The sequence below is a fragment of the Ixodes scapularis genome, unplaced genomic scaffold, assembly GCF_016920785.2.
Source record: "Ixodes scapularis isolate PalLabHiFi unplaced genomic scaffold, ASM1692078v2 PGA_scaffold0__279_contigs__length_252992795, whole genome shotgun sequence".
Lineage (NCBI taxonomy): Eukaryota > Metazoa > Arthropoda > Arachnida > Ixodida > Ixodidae > Ixodes > Ixodes scapularis.
In genome coordinates this window covers 5424711-5430053 of record NW_024609835.1, presented here as the reverse complement: position 1 = coordinate 5430053, position 5343 = coordinate 5424711, and positions in this window count along the sequence as shown.

Below are 5343 nucleotides of genomic sequence, written 5' to 3'. Positions count from 1 at the left end.
ACGCTCCTCCCTTTGCTACGGTGTCTCCGCAGCACGTTTAGCCTTCTTCCGTTCGTTCTTCCTACGTTCAACCTCTGATTGCCAGGCAACGGGATCCAATGAGTTAAGCTTCTCCGCTCTTCTGCGCCGCTGAGCAGCAATTTTGCCCTCCTTCTCCATGGCTATGCCACACTGGCAAACGCCCCGCTATATGTATACCCCCCTGATACCTCTGCGCATGCCCACAAAATGAGAGGCGCTATCAAGCGGCTCCGGTGCAGCGTCAGACTTGGCTACCGCGTAACGCAGGCGCACAGCTGGGCACACGCTGGCGCCAGTGCGTCTGCCGCGGCTATGACGTCACTCCTCTGGAATGCGCAGACCGGCAAGGCGCGCGCGGCGGCGGCTCCGGCGCGCCAGCTGTGCGCCGTGTGACGTCACTGCTGCTCGCGCATGCGCAGCATGGCTCTCCAGGAGCCACGCGAAGCTGCTCAACCTCGGCCAGTGTAGCTCACGCTAGAAAAAGTGTTAATGTTTAATAATGAGGTTTCGTGAGGGTAATAAAAAGGGCCGGCCCCGCCTACTCGCATGAGACATATTCGCCAGTCTGTGTTTAGAAACGCCGTGATCAAGTTCTGCGAGCAACCTCTTTCAATGAGTATGTTACTTTGGTCGCGTTGTAATCTTGTGCGGTGACACACGGCGTCACCGTACCACATCTCAACCAATCCGTGGCCCCGCCGCGGACCGCAAATACACTATCTCTTTTTCTGCAAAGTCGATTGAAACCACGCATGACTGCAGGTGCAAACCATTATTTGCTTCTTCCACTGTTCTCGCTAGGCACAAAGGTAAGACTGTTAGAGAGATAATTGAGGCGGACGCCATCAATAGTTCCGGCACGTGTTGTGCACGTGTTTTTTTCTGGCACCCCTGAGGACCACCCGAAAAGGAGGTTAACCTTTCTAATTTGTGCTGAGCTTTGAAAACTAAATTTACACCGAACCTCTCTGCCACTGATATAAGATGAGAGATTCCAACCTAGTAAGGCACACACACAACATTCTTCACAACCGGTTTTTTCCACAGGAGCCGGATTGAACGTACGTTCCTTACACCTTGAGCACAACTGTAACAATCCCATCCTGCTTTAATTGCTAAAATGGTTGTGAAGGAAAATTGAGCTTGGCAGAATGTATTGTCGGTTTTTATTTAGAAATGCCTGACAGGAGTAGAGCAACAGTCCATCGTCACTCAAAAACTCTGAGCAATTGATTGAAATATTGAATGCGCATCATGGGAGAAGGTGCGATGTGACAACTGTAGACATCAAGAACATATGTTACTTTATGGATAAGTCGGAGCTATTAATAAGGGTCAGGAGGTGGTGTGATGATAATCTAGTGAAGTTGCAGTCTGCCACTGGGGTTGATGTAGATAGTTTTATCAGCATTCTGGAGTGTCATTTAGAGTCCACTGCCGTAGACTTTGATGGTTCTCTTTTTATTCAGAAACAGGGTGTGTGTATCCGGTCGTGAATTGTTTTAGTGTTGTCCGAGAGTTTTTTTTAAAACGAGACTTATGTACACGTTGACACGGTTGTGCGGTCCTTGTCGATTGGACTGCACAACCCTGCCATCGCAACAGTCGAATTAAGCACTTATAGACGAATGCAAGCTGCGCGACTGGCCGCCGCCATGTCTCTGCTCGAGCAGGCACGCCCGTGCGATTGCGAGCTTGCCAAAGCTACGTTCACCCGTGCGTTGCACGCGCTTGCACGCATGGGGCACCACTTGTGGCGCCATGCTTGCAATTGTCTATAGACCTACTGTTGCACACGGAAAAGGGCCTGTGCTGGAGGTACCGCAAGGAATCAGCCAAGCCTCTGCTGGCAGCTGACAGCTGTCACTTGAAAATAGCTAAGAGTGGTGTAATTCCGTCTGCGATGGATAACGCCTGTAAAGAATCCCGTATGTTTTAGGTTGGTGAGGCAGTTGAGTTGCAAAAGATGCGTAGTCTGGAAGCGGGCCATCACCTCAATGTAATTGTTACAGTTGTGCTCAAGGCGCTGAAGGTTTAATCCGGCTCCTGTGGAAAAACCGGTTGTGAAGAATGTTGTATGTGTGCCTTACTACCATGGAATCTCTCATAACTTTATATCAGTGGCAGATAGGTTCGGTGTAAATTTAGTTTTCAAAGCTCAGCACAAACTAGAAAGGTCAAACCCCTTTCTGGTGGTGTTCAGGGGCGGCAGAAAAAAACATAAGGACCCAAATGTAACTTTTCAGGCAGGAGCGGTGTACGGGACCCTCTCATTTCGTCGAAACTCGTTTCGTGGAATTACGTATCGTAGACAACTTTTCACGGGCACACGTTTCATGGACACACGTTTTGTCGACACGATCGTTTCATCGACACTCGTTAAGCGAATTGAACGCTGTAGGGACATCTCGTCACGCGTGTATCATTAGTAAGGGTTCTGATGGAGTTGCCTGTTATCGCATGTGGCTGGTCAGTCATCAAGCGGGGTCGTCTGGGTGGCAGGTTGGTGTGACCATGAATCATTTGGATCTGTCTGAGTGTCCGGCTTTCAGTGACCTACACTCTAAAAAAAAAAAAAGGTGTATTCTTACACCTTTTGTCCCCTATAAGACACCCCAAAACTTCAGACGTCGATCTGACGGTACTACCTTTCACGAGAGGCTTGATAGCCGTGTGGTACAACTTATTAACATAGCTAATGTTTATGTTACTGACTACAAAAAAAGTAATCGAGGTTTTCTTGGCCCTACTGCAAAACCTCAGTGTTTTCTTTCTGTGGTCTTTGATACGTACTTCAGCTATTTAATCAGTTATATCGCTCCGTTATCAAGCTCCTAGTAAAATGTATGGCTGTCTGTGCGCCAAACTAAAGTTTTGGGGTGCGTTATATGGGACAAAAGAGTGTATGGTGATACCCTTTTTTTTAAAGAGTTCTTTTTTGGTGGTGAGGGTCTTGACGTGTATATAAGAGCGTTCCTTGTTCAAATAAACTATACCCGTTTTTTCAAGAAAAAAAGAAAGTTTCGAGCACTTATTTATTTATTTATTTATTTATTTATTAAAGTACCCTCAGAGCCCGAAGGCATTACAGAGGGGGGAGCACATACATGAAACAAAGATGTTCGTATACGCGACGCAAAGTCTTAGGAGATTTGGTTGTCGGAGAAAAAAGCGATAATTTTGGCGCTGGAACGTGTACATCTTGATAACATATATAGTAGAATCAAGCTACATATATCTTAGTTCTCCACATAAAGGTGGAAATTTGTAATGGTTCGCAAGGAGTCGGACTCCTTTTACTAGAGTTCTTGACGTGAAAACGGGCATAAAAGCTGTGTTTGAGACTTGTTGTCTTGTGCGTCATTTTTATTGTTCGTGTCTCCCGCTACTATGGAAGTTCTTCACCAGCTCGCCTGTGTTTTATAACGGACTGAACGGTTTTGTAGATCGCAAAACGATTTAATTAGAACTTTGTGGAATAATTTGATACGAGAGGGCTATATTCGCGTCCGTTTTCAGGCTTCTTTCAAACGTATTTTATTTTGATCCACACGCCTGGCTTGTTCGTGTCACATCGTGTTTCTAGGAGTTCTTCTTTCTCATTTCCAAGCCGGGATCCAGCATCGGGGGTCGAGGTCGAGCCCCCATCCGGTCGAGTCGGGGAGGCTCTCCTTACGGGTCTTTGCCGCCAGCGTATTTGCTTACACTCCCGAGCTCAAAATCCTTGCGCCCTCGCACACTCGCACATTTTGTTAATGCTGTCATGATCCACTGTCTAGCGTGGAGGGCGGCGTCGGCGTGATGTGCTTGTAATCGGAGAATCTGCTGCGGTGCAAGGCGAGTTGGTTGAAATCGACGTCAATCGCTGCAAGTTGTTCGTAAAAAAAAAAAAAAGAGCTATCGTGTGGCAGCTTGGCGGCAATCCGGTGTGCCTTGCGGGGTAAACCTGGAAATGGTGTAGGTTTGATTGTTCACGTTGGTGATGACTTAAGTGTCCGTGGAAAAGCAGGTCAAGTGTAGAGTAGGAAGGCCGTTCGTGTACCAAACCCTGTCCCTGACGCTGTATGGAGCTGGTCGATGTTTTGCATTGTAGGAACGCTTCATGCCGTGAAGGTAAGCGAGGTTCGCGTTTGCAGCGTCGCAGTTCACGCGGACGTCGCCGACCTCGTCGGGAAGCGGGAAAAATTCCATTGGTCGACGTGGGACAAAGTTGAACAGGAGTTCGAACGGTGATGTCTGGAGTGCGGCGTACGGCTGCTGGTTCACTCGAAAGCATGTTGCCTGGAGATAATCGCTCCAGTGGTCGATGTCGCCGTTGACGTTCTTTCGCGCAGACATGGAAGGATTTTTCCGTTGGCGCGTTCAACAAAGTTGTTAGCTTCGGGAGCGTAAGGTACTGTTAGGGATGCTCTGAATGTGCCTGTCAGCGAAGTATCGCGAAGCCGAACGAGAGGTTAGGACCCTGTCGTTGTGGGTCATGACGGCTTGCGGCGTACCGAATGAGTACGAGTTCTGTAAATCGAAGGACGTGCTCGGTCGACTTGTTAGGCATGGGGCGTGCGACAAGCGCGTGGTGAGGCGGAACGCGGTGATAAAATACCTGTTGCCGTCGGTCCTCGTCTTGCGAAGGATCTTGCGCCGCGGCTGCCAGCCGGCGACATATTCTCTTACAAATGAGAATAAACAAGACTAACGGACGCACTCTTCACAGCGAAAGCAATGTATACCCCTCCATAAAAAAATGAAATAAAAAAGTGTGTTCCTTTTTATGGTATTTCCATCTTGCTTTCCAAATTCAAACGACTCCTTTCTCTCTCCCCCTCACTGTCTAATTTACACCCCCCCCCCCCCCTTTCCCTCCCTCTTCCGCGCCGCGCCGCCGCCGATCCGTTGATCCCCGCGCCGTCAACACGCCGCCGCCGGAGGTTCAAACACCGGCGCGCCGCCGCCGGCGATTTCTGACCGGCGCACAGGTCTAGCCCGCGCCGAGCGCTCGCTATTTGCCAGGGGAGGGGCTATTAAAGTTTCGCTGTTGCTGTCGTTGTTGTTTTCAAAAATCTCTTAAATATTTTGCGATTCAACTAGAGAAGAGCTAGCCGAGACGATCATTCGGCAATGCGTGATTTATTTTTGTAGGGACAAAAACACGGTAATTTTTTTCCTGTGGCACCCTGTCCTTCAATAACCGATCGCTGAGATATCTGGAGGCATTCGGTGTTTATTGCTTTCCGCAGAGTCAGTGTTTTGCGGCGTTTATTTCTGATGTCGAGCTAAAATACGGTGTTTCTCGGGGCTTATGTTGAAGCAAACAGGACACGCCAA